Source organism: Magallana gigas, chromosome 1 (genome assembly GCF_963853765.1).
Source record: "Magallana gigas chromosome 1, xbMagGiga1.1, whole genome shotgun sequence".
Taxonomy (NCBI): Eukaryota; Metazoa; Mollusca; class Bivalvia; order Ostreida; family Ostreidae; genus Magallana; species Magallana gigas.
The window spans coordinates 48,687,837-48,715,792 of NC_088853.1; the positions used below are offsets into that span (position 1 = coordinate 48,687,837).

The 27,956-nt window shown below is 31.8% G+C and overlaps 1 long non-coding RNA gene across 1 annotated transcript; it reads left to right on the plus strand.

Moving 5' to 3' along the window:
* The first annotated feature begins 453 nt into the window (after positions 1-453).
* LOC136273851 (uncharacterized) lies at positions 454-27,952 on the plus strand. The gene is made up of 3 exons (XR_010712109.1): positions 454-548; positions 15,602-15,646; positions 26,782-27,952. It is a non-coding gene; the product is annotated as an uncharacterized lncRNA (long non-coding RNA).
* The last annotated feature ends 4 nt before the right edge of the window (positions 27,953-27,956 follow it).

The window sequence follows — 27,956 nt, forward strand, 5'->3', positions numbered from 1 at the left end:
AATAAGGTCTTCCGTTGGAAAACTATTGTTTCAATAAATTTTATTATTAGCAGTGGTAGTACATTTGTAATGTATACAATGAAACAAAAAGAAAGGGAATATTAATAATATTATTGACAAAAAACTGCAGGTTTTTACAAGAACAATTGTTTTCAAGCTAATATAGAAAAAATATTAAATGTTCAGAAATTAATTTAATATTTTTTTTTCTATTAATCGACGTATTTAAGGAAAATCTGCGCTACTACGCGCATTACTAAACATGTTTTCGGCCAATTTTCCTTTGGTACGTCGATCAATAAAAAGAAAATATACTAAATTACTTTCTTAAATAAATTTAGCTAGGCTGAATATTTTTTTAACGCCGAAAGGAATCTAGATTTGTAACAATCTTAATAGTCTTTGAGGACATTTTTTAAACTAGCTTTTATAATTAATTTTGCATAATATTTTAGACGAAAGTGAAGATGCAGGCGATAGCACTGATTCAGATACTTCAACAACGAGTGATGAATCAAACAGGGATAATTCTACATCCGGTCATAGTAGTAAGTTTTGGTTGATCTACACATATGAATTCAGATATATATATATATATATATATATATATATATATATATATATATATATATATATGAAAAAAATCACAACACCGAAATAAACTCAACTAGTTTCATTATGAAAATGAAACTAGTTGAGTTTATTTCGGTGTTGTGATTTTTTTCATATAATACTACGTGTGTGGATTCATTCTATTTATATATATATATATATATATATATATATATATATATATATATATATATATATATATATATATATATATATATATATATCACAGTCGTTTGAGATACAGTTGAAATACAGTTTAACGACAATTTGAGAGGATCGTGACGATTCACATTGCATAGATATATACATATAATAAGCACAAACATTGCAATAGCTCTCAAATTGACATACGAGGGTTGTCCAAAAGTTCGTGGACACGTGTAATTTTATTCAAAATATTAGAGCCATTATCAAGAAAGTATTACAATATAGCGAAATAGAGTATAATAATGTATATGTATAAAATCACAGCTATGTACATTTTTGTATTGGAGTTACATGTATATATATTGCCTATACAGTCTGCACGGCCCAGTCTAACGCAGAGTTATAACGACGTTTCTATAGTGTCGTAATCCTGGGTCTACCTGAAAGTAATATGCCACATTCACCGTTTGTTCAGAGAGTACAATCGCATATTCCATCAAAATATCACTTGTGACATTGTGGATAAGTAAACTCAAACTATTTTGAAGTTTTTCCTGTTTCCTTAATCGTTTGTTTTGTGTCTATCGGTGTTTTACTTCAGTCGACACAATAACTGCAAACGTTAGTAACGCACGTTTCCCGCATACATTTTACATCCAAATATTTCTGTATTTCTGACAGATATTCAAAAACTAAGTTTTCTACTTAAAAGTATAATCAAACCCTTATCAATTTATATCAAAATAAAATTTGTAATCAAATTACTTTTTCTAAAACAAACGTTTTGCTAACGCGGGGTCTTGAAAAAATTCAATGAAATCGGTCTTTATGAATGAGGGAAATATCATTTAGCGGCCAATATGTGCATAAAAACTGAATAATAACATATTAACGATATATATTTAAGTAAAATTTCATTTTAATTCATATTTGTTAATAATTTCTTGAAAATTTACAAAGCAAAATTCTTTTTTTGGAATGTATTTCTGTCCCTTACCCTTTGGTAAAAATATGCTATATAACAATAACTGAAACCCCGCAAAAGGAATTTTTGTTTCACGGGGGGGGGGGATGTTTTAAAAAACATTTTCTGTTTTTTCCGTTATTTTCTATTATGAAATGAGCTATTTTAACCCAAAATACAATGTTATCTTTCTTTGTTTGACCAAATCATTTATATTTAATAAAAATATACATAAATGTTCACATTATTATAAAAATAACTTTAACTAGACACGATCTCGTTGCGAGCAACGAGGAGGTCTTCCGTCTGATTTTAGAATTTGAGATATATGTTCTATCTTGATTTTGCTATTTAACAGCTAAACATGATTTAGAATAGAAAAACAGGGTCTACATTCTAGGGGCCAGATACTATTTTGTTACAGGTGTAAGAGCCTTGTTCAACAAGTGTTTAGAAATTCGTCACTGTTCTTGAGATATCTTAGAAAACAAAGTTTTAGGGGCCGGTCCCTTATCTCCTTATTGGAGCCGCTGAACCAAATTTTGAAGATTGCATGTTGTTTAGTACATCATTTTTAGCATCTTTTCTTCTATACTGCATTTCAAAATATTTTTCTGTTTGAGATAAAGGTGGTGAAAGTTTTGGACTCTTGACCCCTAAAAAACCCTCATTACATAACATATGATAAAATCATTACATTGCTTGGATACATAAATGTAAGATAAATATATGTGCTTCTATAGCCTTTCACAAAATATCCCTCAGTAAAGAGCTACAGATGAAAGACTTTAGATCAATTTGGTCCCCTAATTTGAGGGGCCAGCCCCTTTTTCTTGATATCAAATAAAAGGTCATTTAAATTTCAACACATTTTGTTCAACAAGTATTAAGAGATTTGTTACCGTTCTTGAGATATATGGGAAAGAACGTTTTAGGGGCCGATCCTTTAACTCCTTATAGGCGCCATTTAACGAAATTTTGAAAATTACATACTGTGGAATCATTAGATTTCATGGTGCCCAATTTTCGTGGAATTCGTAGGTACCTCACATCCAGGAAATAACATCCTCCACTAATTGATAAATTAGGGTAAGAAAGTCATAATTCCTTTTGTAGATATATGAGAATACACGAAATTACGTCCCCGCGAACATGTAAAATTCAAGCCATCCACAAAAACTGGCCCCCACGAAATTTAATGATTCCACAGTATTATTTAGTACATCATTTTGAGCATCTTTACTTCTATACTTTATTTCAAAATATTTTTCCTTTCTGAGATATGGGTGATCAAAATTCTAGACTTTTGGCCTTTAAAAACCCCTAATTACGTAACACACGATATAATCATTACATTGCTTGGATACATAACTGTAAGATAAACATATTTGCTTCTATAACCGTTCACAAAATATCCCTCAGTAAAGGGCTAAAGAAGAAAGACTTTAGATCAATTTGGTCCCCTAATTTGAGGGGTCAGCCCCTTTTTCTTGATATCAAATAAAAGTTCATTTAAATGTCAACACATTTTGTTTAACAAGTGTTAAGAGATTTGTTACCGTTCTTGAGATATATGGGAAAGAACGTTTTAGGGGCCGATCCCTTAACTCCTTATAGGCGCCATTTAACGAAATTTTATTAATTGCTTATTTTTTAGTACATCATTTTGAGCATCTTTACTTCTATACTTTATTTCAAAATATTTTTCCTTTTTGAGATATGGGTGATCAAAATTCTGGACTTTTGGCCCCTAAAAACTCTTTATTACGTAACACATGATAAAATAATTACATTGCCTGGATACATAGCTGTAAGATAAAAATATTTGCTTCTATAAATAATCCTTAGTAAAGGGCTACAGTGCAGATGTTAGACTTTAGAGCCCTTTGGTTCCTTTTTTCGAGTAACCAGCCCCTTTTTCTTGATATCAAATGAAAGGTCTTGTAAATATATACTTTTTTGCATTACATGTGTTAACAAAATATTTTTCAGAAAAGAGATAAAATAAGAAAATTATTAAAAGTTACGACGTTTTTTTAATCTCAATTTTCGAGACCAGGCGAACTTAAACGCCTTTTGAGCATGACAAATATGAACGCCAAATAGCACATCTACAATCTCTTGTCTACAATCCCTGAAAGTTTGAACTCAACATCTTTTGCCGTTTAGGAGGAGATCCCTGGACAAGCCGACCCTCTGAAAATCGCTAAAACGTCATTTTCTCAAGAACGGAAATGACGTCATCAAAATGAAAATTTTTTTTATTAAGTTCGGATTAATATCTATTATACCTGAAAGTTTCACGAAAATCAGGTGAGCCATTTCCGAGAAATCGCCTGCACAAATTTTGTAAGAAAAAAAATAATAATAGGTAACTAGAGCAAAGCTCGTTGCAAAGCAACGAGTGGGTCTTCCGTTAATGTCGGAAGTAAAGCTGGAACTTCTTGTAAGAAGCAGAGCTCTTAAACCAATAAGAAGAGTAACTAAGATAAAAAGATGAAAAAAATCGAATTATTCCTGGTACGACTTAACAAAACCCGAATGATTTTAAGTACGATTTAACAAAAACCTTTTTGATTTCAAGAACGACTTTTAAAAAATCCGAATGTGTTAGAGTACGACTTAACAATTATTTTTGGTACGAGTTAATTTTTCTATAAACATTAGGCTATATTTTAAACCAAGGACGCGGAATTAAAATTTCCGGAAAAATCAATTTTTAAACCCCGATATCTCTGTAATGCATCGTCTGATTTTAAAACGGATTTCAGTTTTAAATTAAGCTTAATAAAAGCTGCTTTGTTGCTTTATAATAAATATCAAATTTTGGTCAGAAAAGAGTTATCATAAAAAGACTTAGTAGCCCTTGTACCCCCTAATTTGTGGAGACAGCCCCTTTTTCTTGATATCAAATAAAAGGTCTCGCTAATATAAACATATTTTGTTCTACAAGTGTTCATGAATTGTAAACCGTTCTCGAGATATATGTACAAATGTGTTTTAAGGGCCGACCCTTTAACCCCTTACCGGGGCCACTAACAACAAAATTTTTGGTTTAATATTGTTCAGAACATTATTTTGAACAACTTTTGTTCTACACTGCTTTTTAAAATATTTCTCCTTTTTCAGATATTAATGATCATAGTTTTGAGTTCTGGCCCCTTGAAACCCCTAATTACGTAATATATAACTTAGGTATGGTACTGTATAGTTGAACAGCTGTACAATGAACATTTTTGCTTCTATAATTAATAACAAAATATTGTTCAGTAAAGAGTTATTGTAAAAAGACATTAGAGCCCTTTTGGCCCCTAATTTGAGAGGCCAGCCCCTTTTTCTTGATATCAAATTTAAGGTCTTGCAAATTTAAACATATTTTGTTCAACAAGTGTTCATGAAATGTTAACCGTTCTTGAGATATCTGTACGAATGTGTTTTAGGGGCCGACCCTTTAACTCCTAAATGGGGTCATAAACAAAAACATTTAAGGTAGCATATTGACAAGAACACCATTTTAAGCAACTTTTGTTCTACATTGCTTTTAAAAATATTTCTCCTTTTTCAGATATTAATGATCAAAATTTTGAACTTCTGGCCCCTTGAAACCCCTAATTACGTAACATATGACTTAAGTATGATACTGTATAGATAAACAGCTGTACAGTGAACATTTTTGCTTATATAATTAATAACAAATTATTGTTCAGTAAAGAGTTATTGTAAGAGGACTTTAGAGCCCCCTTGGCCCCTTATTTGAGGGGTCAGCCCCTTTTTCTTGATATCAAAGGAAAGCTCGTGAAAATTGAAACAACTTTTGCATTACATGTTTAAACAAATTATGTGCAAATCGAAAGGTATTACAGAAAATGTGCAAAAATTTCTTGGAAAAATTTGGTGCTAATTTTCAGGTTCAGGCGAGCTTCGAGGCCTTGAGCAATTTTCATAATTGGAAGCATGGGGGTACATCTACAGACATTCATCTACAACCCCTGGAAATTTTAAGCTTCTATCTTGATTAGTTTCGGAGGAGATGCGTGGACAAAATGACCCTTAAAAATTTACAAAATCGTCTATATCTTAAACCGAAAGTGACGTCATCATGCAAAAATTTAATAATATGTAGCGACGATGATGTTCTATCACTCCTGAAAATTTCGTGCAAATCGGTTGGGTAGTTTTTGAGAAATAACGCTCAAAAAAAGTCAGAAAAAGAAAAAAAAGAATAATAAGAATAAAGAAAAAGAAACCGTAGAATAACAAGAGGGTCTTCCGTTGGAAACGGAATACCCTAAAAAGAAACCGAACGAAAACAATAAGGTCTTCCGTTGGAAAACGGAAGACCTTAATTATACAACTTTCAAAAATGACTTTTAGTTAGGCGGCTAGACAATAGTATCGTTCGCAGTCTTTTCATGATGGCGCGTTGTTCCGTGCGGTCAGATGAGGTCGCTTTTTCATGCGTTTTTAAAGACCTGTTCTTGCCGTAATACTTTTTAAAAGTCCTCTGCTATTTTGAAAATAGCTTAAAACGACGTGTGAAAATGACGAACACTATACAGACTGCATCACACCTATAGAAGATTAAGAAGTTTAAAAATGTTTTATAAAAACTGTAGATATTTACATCTTAAAATTCAAGTACAAATTTTGGGCAATTTTCGCGCTGGGCCGTGCGTACTTTCCGCGACCCTTTGATACATTGAAATTTTAGTTTATTTCAAAGGAAAACATTGATAACCACTTTAGTTTGATTTTAAATTTTATGACAAAAATTAGATATACAATAGGTATAAACCCATTCAAAATGACAAAAACGCGATTGTCCACGATTTTTTTGGACAACCCTCGTATACCTGCCTATAGAGAATGATATAGATATACATAAAGCACAGAGAAATTCACCTTATTAGAGCCCTACCTCCGCCCCGGCCGGGGCTTTAAATTACGACCTCTGGTATACGAGAGGGTTGCCCCAACCCATTATTAGTTTCGACTTCAGAATAAAAATATGTTAAATCTCATTCATATTCTTGAAAAAACGGTTTTTTGTAATAAGTACTCTTATTACTTGTAAATCTTTCACCTTAACTGTTTCAACGTTATGTTTGTACGAGCGTGAACTAACAATGTTAAGGGTGTCCTGCATTTAGAATTGTTTTTCCCTTTTCGGTAGTTTTGTGAACAATATTGATGTAAAAAGAATCCCCACCTTTTCTTGAACCTTAAATCTTGTAAGATTTTAAAAGATTGCTTTCACCGAATTACTTTGTAAGTGAAACATGTTTTATAGGTTTTTACGTTGTACTGATGACGTCAAACACGGGAATGCGACAATTTTGGGTAGAATAATCGGAGACATAAAATAAGATAGCAAAAAATCTAGCTAGAACACATATTAGTTTTTCATGAATAATTTGTAAATCACATTTCATTTTACGCACAGAAACAGTTGATAACATCGTCTAAATTGTTAAGCTGTTTGCAATTTCTGAAAATAACTCCATCTAGAATAGAAAAAGAAATATTATGCTCATCTTTTAATATAATTTTCATTAGATAAGCGTCGAAACAGCACCACAAACGGTGACGAAGTTTAGAGTGGTATTGCATACAAGAATCGTAATCAAATTTGATGAATTTTTTTAATATAATGAACTGTATATCCTAAAAAACGATTTGACAAGTTTTCAGGATATGTTTTCTTGTGTGAGATTTGTTATGGAGTAGACGCGCGACCTACCTTAAAGTAGTCTGACCGAGTATCGCACTACGTCATAATACGGATTTTACAATATTGGTTCGACTTTTTCAAAGCGTTTTTGATACCCAGTATTGATTTTGCTCTACATCGATGTTGTGCACAATGGCAATGCAATAATAAGCAATTAAAACGGTAATATATGTATTCTATTAGAGATAGAAATGAATAATGTTGAGAAACTCGATTCTGTTAAAGTAAAATGAAAAACGAAGTTTCTGATTAACCAGGATCTCAGGTATGCTTATATCTTCTTTGTGTTGACCCCCCCCCCCCCCACCCCCACCGAATTTTTATTTTTATTTTACTGAAACCGGTTTGAATTAAGAGACAGAAGCTATTTCGAATTTAATCAATCGTCAATTAATTAATGTTTAAATGATATCTAACATTGTTGACAGATCTAGGCAGAAAACTGTAGCAAAATGTGATTTTTACGGATTTTTTCGTCAGGGTCTACTTGGTTAAGAGCTTAAAGCGTGAAAAGTAATCCGTCAACATATAATTAATTTTACCAAATCTTTTTTCTAAGATGTTAATCTATAGAATAAACACCATGCATTTAAGTTTGAGTCCATAAAATAGTAAAAAATTACCAAACTCGATACAAACATTTAATATTTCTATTTTAAAATAACACCTTACAAAGTGTAGCAATCGTTTGTCAGAATTTTTTTTTAAAGTCTGAAACTCTGCTTGTGATTTGACTCCAGACCGCGTTTTAGACTACGCCTCCAAATAAAACTTCCAGCTCCAGTAAAACTCTGTAGAACTTGGCGAAAATTCCTGGGACTGTTCCTCACACCTGAATCTAATTGCTTGCCAAATAACAAACGAAATGAACCATATTGAAGAAAGTTATCCACCTCAGCGGCATCGAACCATCATCCCGAGAAACGAAATTTAATTCAACGTTTCGATATTTGTGTCTAATAAATTCATGCTCAAATTTCACTGAAAATCTGTGTTTACATTTCTATCGGCAACCTGTGACGACTCGTGTATCAACTGCAGATGGACAGAAGAAAGCTACACCTCTTCTTTCTATTATCATCCAAATTGACCACACAACTCAACCAAATTTACCTAAATCTATCGGATAACAAGCGAAATAGCGTAGTGGCAACACTCTCGTCTACAAAGCCTAGGGTTCTCGGATCGATACCGGGTGGGCGCCACCGATTTTTTTTTCGTAAATTGATTTTTCTCTAATTACTAAATAATTATCAACATTTTCGGGAATTTTTTCTAATCATTATGAAAGGTGGAAAGGCATCTAATTGTTCCGTGAACAATTAGTCTACTAGTTATTCTTTATCTCTTGCTAGATATGTGTACATAGTTCGCGGTTGTGTTTTGTCTCCATGTCTTTTGATTATTTTCTAGCCAAACCTGTCGAAATTAGTCGTATTTCCATCCTCTGGCTGATGCCACGCTGAAATTTTTACATCTACCGAGTGTGACTCCCTCTATATCTTACAGAATCTGATTGTTAATTCATAGCGTTATGAAACTCGATTGGACTGAAATCTACACGCCCTGTTTATCGATTGGTCGAAATATACAGCAACTGAAACTAGCAGAAAATTGACAGGACGGAAGTCAACCCGTTTATCGATGATCGAAACCTAAAGCGACCTAGAATAATCACGGACTGCACAAAATAATCATAATGATGTCCGACTCAAATTCCTATTGTAAACAATTTGGCTGTTTCTTAAAACTAACTTATTAATGTACAGTTACAGTAATTTAGTTACCGAGGCCGAGTACATATCGAGTACGCACACTTTCGCGGAGCGTTTCATTTGCATTGTGACGTCAGGCTTTTGCTTGGTTGACGCCATGGTTTCAACAGCAGATATTCAGTGAAAGTTTTCGTAAACATCTTGTTTTAGGTGTAAAAATATTTTAATATAGAATAAAAATAAATGTATTGAATTTGGCTGGGGTCGAAAACGTGAAGAGGGTTCAGCAAGTCTAGCCCTCTGTCATCTTTTCTGCCCCCCCCCCCCAATAATATAGCTTATGCATGTAACTTAAGACAGTCACCACATATTTTACATTTATGACTAATGTATGTGATGTAATACATATTCTTATTATACCCGCACTTTCTAAATAGAGTTCGGGTATATTGTTGTTACCCTGTTCCGTCCGTCCGTCTGCCACGTCTTACTTTCTCAAACTGCTCTTACATCTTATAAACCAGCAAACTGAACTTTGGAGTTTGATTTGGGGTGTCATGTTGTTTTGTCAAAAGTGTTCAAAAATTCTCTGGTAGTCGTGGGGGTCAAATAATTGGTAAAAATGACGTTTTTTTTCCCACAGAACTCCTCCTACATTTTCAACAGTAGGCAAATCATCTCTTTGAATATTTTCTGGGTAGCCTATTTATGCGCAATAAGGTTTCAGAATTTTCAATTTTGTCCTGGGGGTCATTAAATGGCTGAAAAATGACGTTTTCTTACCAAAAAAAAAAAAACTGGTTTCAAAAACGTCATTTTTTTGGCAATAGGCAGATGATCTTCTAAAATATGATTTGGGGTGTCATATTGAAGTGTGATCAGGTTCCAGAATACTTTTTTTTAATTAAGGGGATCAGTTGGCAACAAAAAATGACGTTTTTTTTGCAAAAAAAGTATGGTTCCCAGAACTCCACTTACAATTTTTGGAGTAGCTACGTCATCTCTTGGGATATAATTGGAACTGTCGTATAGATGTGCAATAAGGTTTTAAAGATTCAAATTTCGTCCGGGGAGTCAAATAGTAGCAGAAAATTGACGTTTATCACTAAAAAAAGAACCTGGATCCAAGAACTCCTCTTATGATTTAATGGATAGACACATCATATCTTGGGATATGATAGGGACTGTTCTATAGATGTGCAGTAAGGTTTTGAAAAATTAAATTTAAACCTGAGGCCCATTACCTAGATGCCGTTTGATGCCCTTTAAGGATCAAGAATACTGTAAACGTATTACGTTTGGCTGTGTATTCTATTTAGCGCTTTTGCCGGAATGCGGCTTCCACTAAATCAAGTACATCGCTAAATGCAATACATATGTGTAAAAGAATTGTCACATTCAGGAATACGCTAATTCAAACCTACGACAACTTGTTAAAACTAATATCCGCCAATTATCGTACACGCCAAATATAATACCTCTACAGTATATATGGTTAAGGGTGGGGGATCTCAACCGTTTTCGAGATATTCGTGCACTTCCTGTTCGAGGGGGGTCACGACCACCCCCGGAGCCCATGACCTACATACCGTTGATGCCCCTTGACACAAGGAACAAGTGTATGTATGGTTTAAGGGTAGAGATCTCAACTGTTTTAAAGATATTAAGGGACTCGCTGTTCGAGGGGGTCAGGACCACCAACAGGGCCCATGGCCTACATAAGATTTGATGCCCCATCAGAAACACGAATATATATGGTTTTGGGGTCATGATTATAACAGTTTCTGAGATATATGGTAATTTCCAATTCCTGGGGGTGGGGATGATCCCAGGGGTCAGATCTAATAAAGCCTATATATTGCCAGTAACAGTCAATATATGATTATGAAAACCCTATATTATTTTCTTTGTCCGTTTTCAAGTTACCATTTACAATAGAGTCTACGATTCTTCATACAATTTAACGGTTTAATGTTAGACCCCCCCCCCCCCCAAAGTGGATGTCAAACCCAAAATGAGAAAAATCAAACCAGGGTGCACAACTAGATATGCAGGCCAATCGTATCCTAGAGTTTTGTACAATTCTGTTCAGCCATCTCTGAGACAAGCCATCTCTGAGAAACAAGTTCAGAGCGGGAAAGAAGAAGTACTGTCGGGAGTTGATTTTATTGATTATTATCAATTTTAAAATCAACGATATGTTATTTTGCCTGGCAAGTAGTTTCTTATCTGTATTTGAATTACGCACATATTTAATATTTGAATTTTCGAACTTTTCCGACAATAATTTCGAGAACACCCGGCCCATATGAATCATGTTGTGTAACATTTAAAAATGTTTATAAAATTTTACACGTCTGGATCCAAGCAATATTGAACTCTAGTCTCGTTCAACCAGACGCTCGGCTGTCTCCGTTAATCTCCGACTACCAAGAGAGACTATTTGCTAGTCGGAGATTTACAGAGACAACCGACTCTGGCGTAGGAATACATACAACTACAAAAAAACAATTAAATTGTTCGTACTATATAAAATCTGACTATTTCCAAGGTATTTATAAATACGTTTATTGAAAAACAATGGTACAGCATGCAGTACACCGAATGTATCTATTATTTGCAAGATCTAAGCCTTCTCAGCGGTGATGATTTGTGCTTAGGTCCAAACACTGTTTCACTTTCGGTTTGCTAGAGTAACTGCATAGGAGAGTTAATTAAAATTAACTCCCAAAAACAAGAAGACGAAGAATTATAATACATGGAATAAGAACCGCACAAAAACAATAAGCCTCCAAATTTCATTCTGGAGACTTAATAATAAATATTAAATAGAGATAGGATCATCAAACATCAACAATTTAAAGATAATTGACAATTTCTGATTCTAAGGGGGTCAGGATGACCCCTTAGGGTCATAATGATCTGATGCGCCATTACCTAAGGAGGAAAATAATCTTTGAATTAAGGTGTGGGTCTCAATGGTTTTTATGATATTTGACAATTTCAGGAAGAGCACTTGGGATCATGCCCTACTTACCATCTGAAATGCCTTGAACAAAGAAACAATAATATATGTACATGATATATGATTCAATTTAGGAACCCAGATATAGATCAATCATCTATGTTTTGTAATACTTCCTATGTATATAAACATGTATTAGTTTGTGTTTTGTTCTATACTATTCATGTTCATGACTGTAGTATGGCTTAGTCGTGTTGGGAAACTCACAAAGGCTGGTAGCTGCGCCAATCGTAAATCCTCGTGCACATGTGAATACATTAAAATAATCCGAGTCTAACTTTAAATTCCCCAACTGCGAGTTAGTCTGCATATAAAGCTGAAGACGTGTAACGAATGCATGCCCAATTAAGCACACACTGCTTATTTTTAAATCATTTATTGATTGCTTTTTCTCTCCTAATGCACATTAGCATTTTGGAAATTGCTTATTTCAATTTTCAAGATTTATAAACAAAATGTTACATGCATGTGTATTCACCTATTTGGGGCAATTGTAAAGTCTCCTAAACAAAGCAGTGTCATCATTAGGATAGGAATTACCCAACATGAATCAAATACTACATATGAATAAGATTAAATACTTTATTATTTCTAGTTCTCGAATGTCAGGATGTCTCCAAGGGGGCATAACCTATATATAATTTGATGCGCTATGACACAAAGAGCAAGAATAAATTATATAGTTTAGGAATGAGGATCTCAGAAGTTAACAAAATATACAGTGTATCATCATTTCCTATTTCATTGGGGGGGGGGGGGGGGGGGGGTTAAACACAACACCTGTGGGTGGGGGGGGGGGTCATGTACTTTATACCATTTGATGCATCATAATGACATTAGAAGATATTTTGTATTTTCCTGTTTCATGGGGTCAGAACAGTCCCATAAGACCTGGCCTACATTGTATTTGATGCATTATAATATATTAAGAAAGAAATACTTCTTCCTTCCTATTATAACTTATATAAAAATGATAAGTCTCTACACTTACTAACATGCATCTAATACACAAATTTAGCACGAAATTGTTTATACAGGGTCAATATGGGGTCAACTCAATAGTGTAAGTCTGACAAATGAAAAAATAACTTTTGCAATTAAAATGACAGAAAATTTAAAAATGCAATAGGATATGTAACGATGATAACCTTATTTAAATATTAAAGGATGATGATACAGTATGCTATCAAAGGGAAACAACTCATTTAGAAAGTGAGAGTATTACTTATATATGTTGACGTGTCATTATATTGTGCTACTACCTGTATTATGCTTACCTATATTGGTCAGCAACATAATGATAATCCAATTAAAGCACAATAATGAATTCCTTTACCTGATCATCACAAAAGAAATGTTTATGCATGTTAACTAATCCTTTTATGCATATGGAAAACATATGCATGTATATATACACCACATGAAATCCATCAAATCGAAGAGCTGGGTAAAAATAGTACCCGCTAATGAGACCTACAGACCTGTGTTGTGTTCGTAACTTCAGACAAAGATCAGTTATTTGTAACATGCATGTATTTTTATGACCTATTCTTCAAAACCCCTTGCACTATTTTATTAGGAAAATAACAGGACACGTATACCTGCATATTGTAATGTGTACTTCCTATTGAAATGAACAATAAAGTATAAATATAATATTTACCCCCAAAATAATGTTACCTAACATTGAAGCGCAATGGGTTAGATCGTTTACATGTACATGTCTGTAAGAGTCCAAGATGTATTTTTGGTAATTTTACTATTAATATAAATGAATTTTCATGGGGAAGGGGGGGGGGGGGGTCTGGATCCCTCAATCCGACCCCTTCTCTAGATCTGTGCACACGATGGTGTACATGTAGGCACACAGAAGGAAATCTTAAGCCGGCAACCGTTACGGGGAGGGGGCATAATTTATTTTTTTATTTTGTTTGTTTAATTATATAGACCATTATACTTTCTATGACATGCAATGTTAAGATTATTGATTAACTGAAAATTCAATGCAAACAGTTCACCTCCAAATTACTCATAAAGTGCTGATCATGTGTATTATCATATGGGAAGGGATCTCATCCTTCATCCTTCATTTTTAATTAAACTGGTACAATACAGTGCTATTTAGGGGCAACACTTGGTGCGGGTATTACTGTCTAATGACAGCATCTAGTTACTTTTAGAAATATATCGGAATGTTTTAATAATACTATAAAAATCAGCATTTCAGCACAAACAAAAATTGCCATTGTCTGACAAATCTGGGAAAGTTGGCATACCAAAAAATGATTAGGTTCCTGGAACAATTTACGAAGTAAACAGTTATTTTCATTTGATCATTTAATGCTTTTGTGCAAAAACTTTCATATGTGGAACAGAAAAAAAAACCTAGAACAAAAGTTAAAAACAGAAACAAATCCCTAGGGCAAAAATTAAAAACAATGTAAAATAAATGTGCAAAATTGATACATTTCAAGCAAAATCCCACAGGATCCTATGTTTATTTTAAAAGAATAACAATGTCAGTAGAAATTTATGTAAAATATTTCATTAAAAAATCCGGAGCAGAACAAATCAAACCCTGCCTCGTAAATTTAACTGTTCCTAATTAATTTATTCATTTCATAAAAGAAACAATACAATTTTTTTTATGATTCAGACGAGTTATAAAGGTAGCGATCATTGCAGAATTTTTTTTTTTAAACCCGCTTACGGGTTATGTATTTTTTCTTCATTGTCGCCACATTCATATCCCGCACGAATTTCTTAAGAAATCATTTTATTGTTTAGTTGCGCATGCACAGCTGAATGAAAGGCAATATTTAATACATGTAAATAGGCAGTTTAATGTTAAAACTAAAGTTCATACATTTCACTTTGCAAGAATGTTCATTTTAAATACGGGAGAACTGTCAATTAATGAATTCGTGTAAAGTGAGCTGTAGTGTCACTTCAAGAATCTAAAATATTTGACAGAAATACGAAATCATGCTACAAGTGAGATGCATTTATCAGAATTCGTTCCTTTGTAGACAAACCTAGAGTCGTGCTACTGTTTATAAAATGTTATCAATGTACTGTAACAAAAAAAATTGGAACTCTATCTGTGACTCGGCTATCCCTATGTTAACTTTTGTGAAGCACAGGGTATGACGAAATTAACCATTTTAGTAATTTAACATAGAAAAAAACTTAGGTTTCAAACTGTTGAGCTCAAAAAGCATCTACATTGTAGGTCCTTTTAACGGGAGAGTATAAGTTTATATTGATCATAATATTATTGAAAACACAATTATGCGTTTTTGTTGTTGTAAGGGACTGTTCTTATATCTTTAGGTTCGAACAGATTTCAGTTCTTTATTCATACTTGCCTATTGAAATAAAGTAATTTTTTTTCATTTTCTCTATAGTGGACAGCGATGTTTTATTGAAAAGAGACAGAGAATATCTATCAGGTATTTATTTTTTAAACAAAATAGTCAAATTAGTTAGGAAAAAGCCTTCATTTATAACTTTTCGACTGAAGATACATTTTGCTTGTCTCTCTCGAATTAATATTATTAAAGTTTTACCTATGTACTGCACATAATAAGGGCCCCGCAAGAATTTGCGGGTGTCCTATAGTAATCACTCTGTCCGTCCGTCCTTCTGTCTGTCCGTCTGTCACTCTTCCGTCCACAAATTTTCTGTTTTTTTTCTAATAATTTTTTTCATGGTTGCCCAATCAAGTTTAAATTTAATATGGTAGTTCAGTAGGCAGAAATACACATTTTAATGCTAAGTTTGGTTCTCTATGTCTTCTGGTTTGGAGCTGGGGTGGTTGGGTAGATTCCTTAACTATGCATAATAATGAATGGGCAAAGAGAGATAACTGCTAAAAATGTTACCATTGTATACTTGGAAGGCTGTGCAATATTTGTCCTTTGGGATTAATTAACCTTCCACAGGAAGAAAATCCTAAGCTTTATCTTTCTTGTCACATTGAGATTACTAGTAATTACTGCACTGCCTGTGTCTGCAAATAAACTTTGTTTTGAAGTTAAGGTCAATTTTGAATGATGTGAAGTGTTGTGTTCATTCTTTGAAATACGGATTTAAAATATAATATTCATACTTTATTTTGGTTAAAATACCGTACACAATGATTTATGATAATTGTATTGAATTCTTAAATCAAGATATATATTAAGATATCCTTTTTCACTATTTTATTTTTTAATTATTAATTTTATTTTTTTCTGCCTTTATGCTGTTAATTTTAACAGGTAATCAGATAATAACCCTATTCTGTCATTTCTGAAAAAAAAAATCTTATTGTAAATTTAGAAGAAAAGGATGAGAGAGCAGAACAATTAATCCCTTGGGATTAATTATCTTGCCTGCTGCAGAAAATTTAGAGGCTTGTCTCTATCTGTCATGAAGATTAATGAACACCTTTGTCTGCAACTGATGTTTGTTTTGAAGTTGATGTCAACCCTTGGTGTTACAATGTATTTGCTTTCACTGAAGGCTTGCATTTTATAAAACACCTGTTTAAATCTTTTTTAAATACACATTTAATTTAGTTTTTTTTATAAGACATGAGGTTGATATCCCTGTTTTATGCAGATACAAGGTTACTATTTAGAGTTTTTGGACATTCAGGAATTATCTTGAAATTTTAAAAATACAGTTGTTACTTATAATTTTCATTTTTTTTTTTTTGTTACCACCTTATGTATATTGCAGTTCTTTACATCTCATGCCGGGCATTTATTTTTCATCATTGTTAATATAAAGAGGATGGAATTCAAAGTGTTTTTTTCACTTCTCTATATTAATTGTCATAGCAGGGCCCTTCCTGACTGGTCAGTTTTTTTAGTTTAATTAAATCTATTTTGAAATGTGTGGTAACATTTCATAACTAATATTTGATCTTATCTAAACCAACTTAGAATGAAGTGTTTGGTTTTCATGTTATTTGAAAAATGATCAGTGCGTGTAAAATTATGATAAAAAATGTTGACGAATGCCATTGCTTCTATATTATCATTATTATTGCATTTTTTACAGAGACATGTATTAATAATGATAATACAAAGCGCGAATTCTGCTGAATTCTGATATTAACAAATGTCACTGGTATTAAGCCAAATGCATACCTTTTGGTACGCATATCAGAAATGGCGACAAGCTCTGCAAGTTCGGAAGTTTACACTGTTTTTCTTATTTATTCTTGACGTATTTCAGCGGGTAAAACATGTGTGTTTGAAGGGATACCGAGTCCTCACATGTAGCGACTTGTAAAATAAACTAAACCCGCATATTGATAATTCCTCCATCAATAAAAATCCTTATGATATGCGTACCTACGACATGTTTTTTTTTCTGGATATACGTACCATATTTTGACAATATGGGTACCAGCTACTTTGCGATTATATATTGTGTGTTCTTATTTTCATTGAACTGTGCGTTTTTTAGACGTTTAATGCATTAATTTTTACTAGATAGTTTTGATCGATTACCCCAAAGCGTCAGTGTGTTGAAAATTTAAAGGGGCATGGTCACGATTTTGGTCAAAAATTATTTTTTCGATTTTAATGTTCACAATGCTTCAGTAAGGTTTTTTTTAATAGGCAACCAAAGTTTGAGTGTCATTTGATAAGTCATAAGCGAGTTACAGAGCTTACAATTCTTCGCTATGTAAACAAAGCGTTTGTTTACATTTTGAATGTTAAAGTGAAAATTCCAGTTTTAGACCTAAAATGAATGTGTTAATCGTTAGGAACTGTTTATTTTCGCTTAAAATGAATAATAAGATAGACAAACCAGCTTTAAAAAGATTTTTTACTGGTATATTGAACCTATGTAAACAAAAACCGGGCACGAGCCTTGTTTACATGACGAAGAATTGTAAGCCCTGTATCTTGCTTAAAACTCAACGACTGGCACCCAAATTTCATTTGATCATTAGAAATGCATTCCTAAAGCATTGCAAATAATAAAAACAGAAAAATAAAATTTGACCAAAATTGTGACCCTGCCCCTTTAAGGCATATACTCCATAGTAACAGGAAATAAGCAATAAAGTTGTCAATTAATGTCGTTGAAAAACCGGATTTGATATGCGCTTAATATGTACTGAACCTCGTTTCTGGCAACACTTCTTTTCGGAGAATTTAGAAACAATAACGGACGAATCCCATGTAAGTAGATGATACAATGTACATGTAGTTGCATTTAAATATTTTTGGAAAGGAATTCAGTTCTTTTAGAATGAAAAATATTATGAGAATTAAAATCTTTATTATAAAAACAGAATTCATCATTAAGGATATGTGAACCTGACATAAACAAGTTCATTGCGCAACGCGAACTGTCGTCTGGTGATGAGCTGTCGTATTTCCACATCGACGGATTATTTGCTTAATTTAAGATTTAAAACAGTGATATAAAATGTGTAAGTTTATGAATTTGCATAAAATATCATTTATATCAACATTTACATCAAAAGGTTTTACTTTTTTAATCATTTACAAACTTAAAGTTTACGACATACTTGCACCGATTTCCGGTAATTTCCCAAATCTCGATGAAAACAATGACAAAAACTGATGGATATTATTAGTGTATGACGATTATTGCGAACATAAACTGATGTCGGGTGTCATAAAAAGGGAATGGAAAAAAAGGACGAGACCATACACCAGTTCCCTGTGATCTAAACCTGCCATTTGGAAGCAGTAAGCATGGTAGGTGTCTTATCATGACATGTGCTATTGTATTATGTTCACATTAATGATTATTATGCTCGTATATTATCCACGTGAAAACAATATCGCCTAGTCTATATGCAGAATAGCTACACAATTATCCTAATTTGTTCAAACATAAAAATTATTCATTGTTAATTCAGTCAGTGTTTGTAATTAAAATAATCACAATTTTAGTTCGAATTTTCTTAAATGAAATTAACCATCTGATGATAAATGGTAAGGTAAACGTATATAGGGTCCCGAGTTTACTCTAGCATATGACAAGCTTATTTACCAACTTTTACTCACAAAATATTTTTAATGTAACACTTTCATGCACATTAGCTTGAACAGTATATTTGTAAGGAATATGTTATATGTTTGTATTGATGATTTCTTTAGCACATATAGTTCATAACATGAAGAATTAATCTTTTATTCACTATCAATAACTGATAATGTTGATTCTCTGTACTGTGAAAACATTTGAATAGCTGACTGATATTCACCTTTATTGAACTGTAAAAATCAAAGTACAGTTGAAAGAAAAATTAGTATGTAATGGTTTATCGGTTGATAGAATTGCTCACATCATATTTAGATTTCATGTGCTAGGTTCATTATTGTTACAAATTCTTATTTTTTTCCCATTATTTTCAAATCATTAAAACGCAAGATTTCTAAATACACACAGTTATATAAGATATGAAATTGTCAAGTTAAGTAACATTGATTTAAATTTTCAAGATTAGAATAAAATGTTGACAAGTTTCACCTGATATCAAATTTTTATATAGAATAATCCCTTTATATAAGGTTCTGTCTGTCTATGTTGCATATACTTTCATAATATGCCTATATGAATTTTATTTTTCTACATGAAGCTTCTTAAAGTCATCCTTTCATATAAGTCCTTCTTATATGTTATAAGTAATAGTACCAGTAATATCAGGGTTTTTTTAAATACAGACTTTTCAAACCTCCAAGAGATGAGAACATCACTGGTATGTGTTAACGAGGATATTCCTAATACAAGACACAATGCGGAAAAATATAAGACTAATGTAAAGAACTGAAACCATGAGTGATGAAGAGAAGAGCTTATAATCAGATTATTGTCTCTGTTATGTTCATCCTGATAAAGCCTTTCCCGATTGATGCCCTGGATCATTTATTTAGTAATTTAAGGATGACAATATTTATTTCAACATTTATGATATAATATTAAGACAATTAATAAGCAGCATAACATATCCTTCAATATGAAACTGGACCAAACCAGTGATAATCTACCATTTATGATTTATTACATTTACTTGGATTTGAAAACCATTTCTGAAACTCCAAAAGTCATGAATAATTTTGACATATAATGCATACAATTAAGAATTAATATTGTAAAAGAATATATATTATGATAATGCATATGCTATAAGAAATACAATTGATAGATATCGAAAGGTGTTTATACTGACCAAGTGCAGTAATGAAGTTTGTAATGGCTATATACTGTTCATGTGGAGAAACTGGTTTTTAAAATATATGTCTTATGTTTATAATTATATTTAATTTGATGATTGCATAGTATATCAAATCATCATTTCTGTCTATTAGTGTCTGTCTGTCCATCCATTTATCCGTCTGAAGTCTGTTTTATTTTATAACCCTGTTGAGGTTACTGATGTAGATCAAGTTAAGATCATCATTATGACACTTTTATACAACAAGCCTCACAGAAAATATCAGTCCTTTTAAATTACAGAGTTTTTGAATGAGTTATGAATGTATGGTTGTGTAAAATTTTTATTTTAATAATTTTTTGAAATGATTTTTGTGAATAAGAATATTTTTGTTATAACTTATCCTTATCTATATTTTTATCATTTTTGCATGAAAAAAATATACATATCCTAGTTAGGCCACACCAATATAATTTCTTGCTTGTCGGACATTAAGTGGAAAAGGGTACAAGCGGGCTAGCGATAAAATAATGAGATTATTATTTTTTGTAGACAAAATTTTGAGGCGGTCCATAATGATATGATTTGTAAAGTTTTATTTAAACACGAGCATGCAGGATCCGATGAAAAAGAAATTTAATTGGTGTGGCCTTCCACATTTTCTATATTTTAGTTCAAATTGAGGCTGAACCATTGTAATATATTACCCTGCATAATCATTCTGATAAAGTCTAAATCATACATTATAAATAGCATCAAGACCAATATGGGGACCAAGAAAGGGTTCAAAGTTCAAAGGAATTATAGGATTGCATACAATCATGTACTAAAGGACAAATCATAAATCATTTCAGAATATGCAGTGTTGTTTAGTCCAATCAGATAATATGATTTAAAGAATTATCATGATTAAGTATCAAATTTCATTTTATACCTGTAATCATTTGAAAGATTCTCCTATTTTACGACACCCATTTTAATGCAATACCTTGCAAATCAGACAAAACTTTTAAAGATTGATAGAGGAAATTCAAATTAATTACAATCAGTATATGATTTTTATGAAACCTGTGATTTATTTGGTTTGATTGTATTTTAAATCTTTCAACAAAGGCTTAATAAAGATTGTGTGTATTAAAGTTTTCATGCATGTTTTTCTTTTTTGTGTACAGAGACTAGAGTTTCTTGATTATATCAGATGCACAACTATGACATTCTGTTAATTACCATTAAAATAAACTCTTTAGGAAGTGAAAAAATTGTTAAATTAAAGAATCATTTTCTCTTTATATGATTGGTTTTTAGAAATACAACCATTTATGGCAATGTTGACTTTCATGAAGCGCGCAGAGTGATTTTTTTGTAAAAGTCAGATCAGAGGAAATTCGGATTTTCAGCCTTTTTAATTCAATTAGATGTAGTATTTACAACACAACTCCATTAATTTTGTTCTACAATAACTTATGCAGGTTCACAGTATAACTAGTTGAAAGAAATTGCCATTTAAAACTGAATTATACGTCTTAACACCATGTAGGGTTTGTAGCATCTATTTCAATAGATGTCAGAGGAAATTCAGTCGTTATTATCTTTTTTTCTAATTCACCAACATGCCAATTATTGACTACTAATTTTTGGCTATTTATCATTTCTTCAAAATTACATAAAAAAATAATAGTGTAATTATAGGAAATAGTATTTTTTGCAATTTTTCTAGCTCTGGTCACGTCAAAAAATGTCACTTTTTTAGTGGTCAGAGGAAATTCAAACTAAAATAGCGGATTAAATAAAAGGAATTCTTATAATCCATTTTCAGATAAATAGAGTATTTTATTAACCTTTTTAATATTTTGGTGAGAAAATTTTTCTAGTTAATTGTAAATATGTATTTTATGACATTTTTAATTTGCATTTAAGTTTTTTTTTCTCGTTCTAATTTTTTGAACATGGGTAAGTTTGAAGGTCGTTGCCATGGAAACGAACTCATGAACATATGCTTAAAGTGTCTTTTTTGACAAAAACAAATCGATTAGAGTCTGTTTAAACATTTTTTTCAATTATTCAATTAGGTTCATGTCGGTATCCGATCCATATTAGGACCAAATTTTTCCAACCTTGAATATCCATCATATATTTAATACTTTGATATTTATTTAAAGCATTTAAGAGTAGAAAAAGATTCACCAAGAGAAATTTTCAAAAATATTATTAACTAAGCAGTAATTAATTAATTAAGATTGCATTAAGGTCTATGGAGACGAGCACATTTTTTAAAATAAAAAAGGAATTACTAGGAATATCAAAAAATGCTTTGGTGGAAAGATGTATTTTATCATATGGATCACAAAAACTATTGAAAAAAAATTTATACCGTGTAGATTTTTTTATAATTAATTTTTATAGAATAAAAACAAAGGGGGGCAACTCTTCAAAAAAAGGAAATGTCATTAATTTGGACACATTCCACTCCTACATATTGATACTTAAATAGGAAAATAATGTCCAAATATATTGAGTATTAGGCCCATACATATCTGTTATGCACACAGATTCACTGAATCCGAGGCTATTATGGATCGGATACCTTAAACAGTTTTATTGTTTCATTCGTTATCATTTCTAATTTTGTTGTGTTTTTTCATTAACTAACTCATTTTCAAATTTGAGTACTATTATTGAAGAGAATTTGAAGGAGTCTGTATAGCTGTATCAGTCGAACATGAATATTGAAAATAGAATTAAAGGGGGGGGGGGGGGTTGGTAATCTTAAGATTATATATACGTACATATAGCATGTTATTTGAATCATATAGATTTCTCATTTATAGTTTTAATTTTATAGTTTAATTTAGGTTTTGTTTTAAATTTGTTATAGAAAAAATTTCATTGAAATCTTTATTACTATTATTTTACATGAAAGTAATTTGGAATTTTTCTGGTCAAAACAGCTGGTGGATTTAAGGATCTCTGATCACTAGCACTCCTATACAAAAAGTGGTATACATGTATGTATGCAAAATAACAACATTAGTCAATTACAAATTTAATCGTTTATAGTTAAGCTTAAATTGATAAATTTAAAACTTTTAATGTAACATAAGAATATAGAAAGTTAAATATATACTTTTTTCTTTACTAAATAATAGTTTATAGTAAAATAGATCATATCTTAACATATGAGGAAGATTTGATGGCTAATTTGTTAACCACACAGCCTCCCTAAATTATTTTCCACAATTTAATATTGATTACCGGTATGTTTATTCTGATTTCCAATACATGTTTTCTACTCCCTTGTCTACATTACATAGGTATTTTACGTGTAAAAATATCTCTGTAAATATGTTTTTCAAGATGATGGCAAGGTATTTGAAGTTTGCAGAAAGTTGTATGATTCGAAGCAAGGATTACATACAATATTGGAGCAAACAAAAGGAATTTGATAACATCTACCGATTAATTTATCCTTTTTTCTTGGAAAAGAACCAGTTATGAATTATAGCCCAGATGAAACTGACAGGACTAAAATCTCCAAGCCCTGTTTTATCGATTGGTCGAAAACTAAATCGACAAAAGAAAAATCACGGACTGCACTAAATTATAATGATAATATCAGATTCAATTACCGTCGAAGTTCTTATGTACATGTAGCTTGCTGGGGCATGCATAATAGATTTTTAAAATTCGTTATACCCGTATTCGTTTTCTTCGAATTCTGCTGAACTTAAGTCTAGTAAAGAACTGATGTAAATTAACAATATATAAGTTAATAAATAAACGAAAATATAAACAATAAAATTCTATTTTTTAAATATCCATGCGGGTTATAAAGGTAGCGATCATTGCATAAAAAAATTCAGAAAAAGAAAAGCAAAAACTTCCAAACCTGCAGTTTTTGTCGTCATTATGTGATATGCGTACAATATCGTACGCAAATCGGCTTAATACATATACCAGTGACAGGTGAGTGGTTTTCGCTAGTTGGTAGTGATGAAGGGCAAGAGGAGAGAGAACAAAAGAAATTAAATATAGTTGAGCTATAGTCTGTTTTAGAATGCCCACAACTGCTTTATCAAGAGTGTGATGCTCCAATGAGGGATTAATTTCCTAATATGCAGTATTTGTTATTTAATTGAAAATCTTTTAAAACTGGTTAAATTAATAAAAAATATATTAAAATCTTCTTGATGTATAGTGAATTATTAATTTTGTTATTTTTTAAAACCGTTTTTGAAATATATTTTTTTTAAAAGGCCAATGTCTTTAACCAATTTTTGAACTTGTTTTAATGACGGTTTATTAATGTAGGATTGGAAGCGTACATGTATTACATGTAGCTCCTATGTTTGATTATAACTAATCATGGTTGTCAAGTATTCAAATAAATATACCTATTACAAATTGATATTACATAGCTATTTAAACATTTAAGAATCAGCCCCAAAGTCTGCATCTAAATCAAATCTTTTATTATGGTTTACCAATTTCGGTTCATTTTAAAATGAAATGACATAAAAGTGCCAAAACCCCCTCAAGGGGCCTCACTTACAAAAATGAATTTAGGTTGTAGTCAACTCCAATGATAAGCACGCAAAATACATGCTTACAAAATAACAATTGTGGTTATCTTAAAAAAAACTTTGAACAATTATTACCTGGGAGAAGTAGAAAAGACATATTTTTATCAACAAACATGTCCAGGAGAATATTCGCGAGCCCTGCATGTGTTTTGTTTACAGTAAATGCTAATGCGTAATAGTATAAGTTAACTTATCTCTTTCACCGGGATTTGATTTTATTAATATTTTTTTCTTGATATGTATATTGCCTATAAAAATGCTGGCTAAACCCTATGAAAATATACTGACTACTGCATTATTATTTACTAAAAAAAACCCCGTAGTTTTAACATTCATCCCAAAGAACTGAACCGTAATATAGTGTGTAAAAATGTTGTGAAACGTAAAGAAAGGGTTTGTCTTACAATATCTCTCTTTTTTATAAACTTTTTTGCTATTTTTTCCCAATGATTTAAGTACATTTAAAAAAAAGAATGAAATATTTTAATTCAAGAAAATAATGCAGAATATGTCTTTGAATAAGAAAATATCCATTTCACTTATTCAATCATATAACGTGTTAAAATGAATTATATATACGCGGGTAGGTTAAGGCAACTCCGAGTTAAATGACCGTCAAAATTATGATCAATTTGAAAAATGTTTATTTTTATGAAAACAGCGCGGGATATTAATACCAAGTGAAAGAGTTCACCAAGATATTAATTTTCTACTTCGGAATCGACTCAATCTTTGAAGATGCCGTGCCATGGTATCACGTGACAGTTAAAAATAGATCACTTTTTTACCTTAACAAAAAATCAAAAAGTGTAACACTACCCCGAAGTTCATTTGTATGTTTGCCACAATAATTCGATTGGCAATTAGTTCATGTTTATTAGTATTACTGCTAGAATCCTATTGTACATCGCATAAAATAAATATTGTAAATATTTATTGGAAACCCTCTCAACTTCTGAAATTTCATTGAAAATACTACGTATTTTTCGTTTAAAACAACAAAGCACACGATTCTAGCAGCACTTTTCAGGTAGTTTAGGTCATATACCGTTGATATTTACCAAAATCATCTTTCCTAATATCCGGGGTAGTGTTACACTTTTGCCATTTTATGTACACACTGACAGAGGAAAGGCTGGTCAAGCCATATAAATGTCGATCCGCTTACCTTATAACACTCGCTGATTAAACAAAATATCCATGCCTGTATTATCCTGATTATATTCTAACTGACACTCATCTAAATCTTAGGTATCTGTATTAAATAAGTCTTATTTCGGCATTGTTTACACTGCATTCCGATGATTTATCTCCCAACATGATCTTCTCTATTAAACATGCTTGTGACGTCATCAATGATAATTATACGAAATAGAGAGAAATCAAAGATATATTCAGTAAGAAGAGTTTCTAACGATATTGTATGTCTGTAGTTTTTATAATTAAACCAGAGATAAAGTTAAAATCCACATGTTTCTGAGTAAAATATGACATCATGCTGCTTATTGTGACGTCATATCGATCAGAGGAATTTGATCGCTGTGAGTTGCCTTATCATACCCGCGTAATCACTTTTTAAAAGTATTTAACCCTCGATATCTTGAAGTTTTAAAACAGTATCAACTAGTTCAAAATAGCAAAGTCTGACTGTATTTTGCAAAATCTCAATATTTACAATAACTGTCATGTAGAGATTTGTATAAAATACAGAAACTTATCACAGTTGATGTAAGAACGGAATGTTTAAATGCAATAATAATTTCAGATATTAGAAAAAGTGCAGCTATATATATTTATATATTTTCTGAAACAGAAATTTTACGGAATATCTACGACACAGTTCTTAATCACAATTGGGATGGAACTTGGTATATGGCCAAACAAACGTACTTGATCTGCGAGATAAATTACAAATATTTCATAGTAATACAAAACCTACCAAAAGGAAACAGGGATGTACACGCCGAGGAGCTATTGATAGCCTTAGTAAAAGAAATCAAAGGGATATCGAAAACGAAAAGGCAAAAGATTTACCTGAATATGTTCATGAACAATTCTCCTTGTTCTAGCTCAGGACATAATTGCACAGACAAATTGATCGCCTTCCTTAATAAATATGAACGTGTTCACTTAAAATTGATTGTCGCCAATTTGTACAACATTCGTAGAAAATCTTGCACGGAATCTAACGAAGACCATATTAAATCTAAAAGGCTTGATACAACTCACACTGCAAACTACATAGGATTGAGGAATCTCATGCAACACAAACGCTGTGAGATCAAGGCGTTCACCAAATATACTTGGGAAAGGTTAGTAAAAAAATTGGATGTGATACCGGAAGTAAAAAAGGATATTCTTGATGACTACACTATCCAAAAAGAAGGAAATGATAGAAGTAGAGAAAACGAGGACAAGCTTATCAAGAAAGATTTGGAATATATAAGACGTAATGCATTAAAAAAATAAAAAACAACAGAAATCTGCATCGGGAAATTTACGTTGATTTACCGTAAAGTCAAATACAAACTGTTTCTTATCGAATTCTGGAGGGATACTGGTTGTTAACACCAAATATCCTGGGACATTTTGAAACTGCTAATGCCGCTTTATTTTTGAGTCATGCTTTCTTTATTACTGCTAATCAAACAAAATTATAAAAATGGATAATTATGTTGAAATATTTTGAATTTACAAGATGTTAGTCTGCTTTTTAAAAGTTAATTTATCATGCTTACTAGATGGCGAGTAAAAATATTTAAAAGTATTACAGAGACATGCTAAAATATGCCAACAGGAGTAAATTATTTAAGCAATTCTTTGCATTGTATATCTGGACATATAGTCTCCAACAAGTTACATATTTTTGTCAAATGTAGCGCATTTTTATTCGCGTCGTCACATTGCAAGTGTTTTGTATGCTTTAAAATTTTGTATACTTACTTGTACTTGTCATATAATTACTGTCATTTTGTTTATCACTTCGTG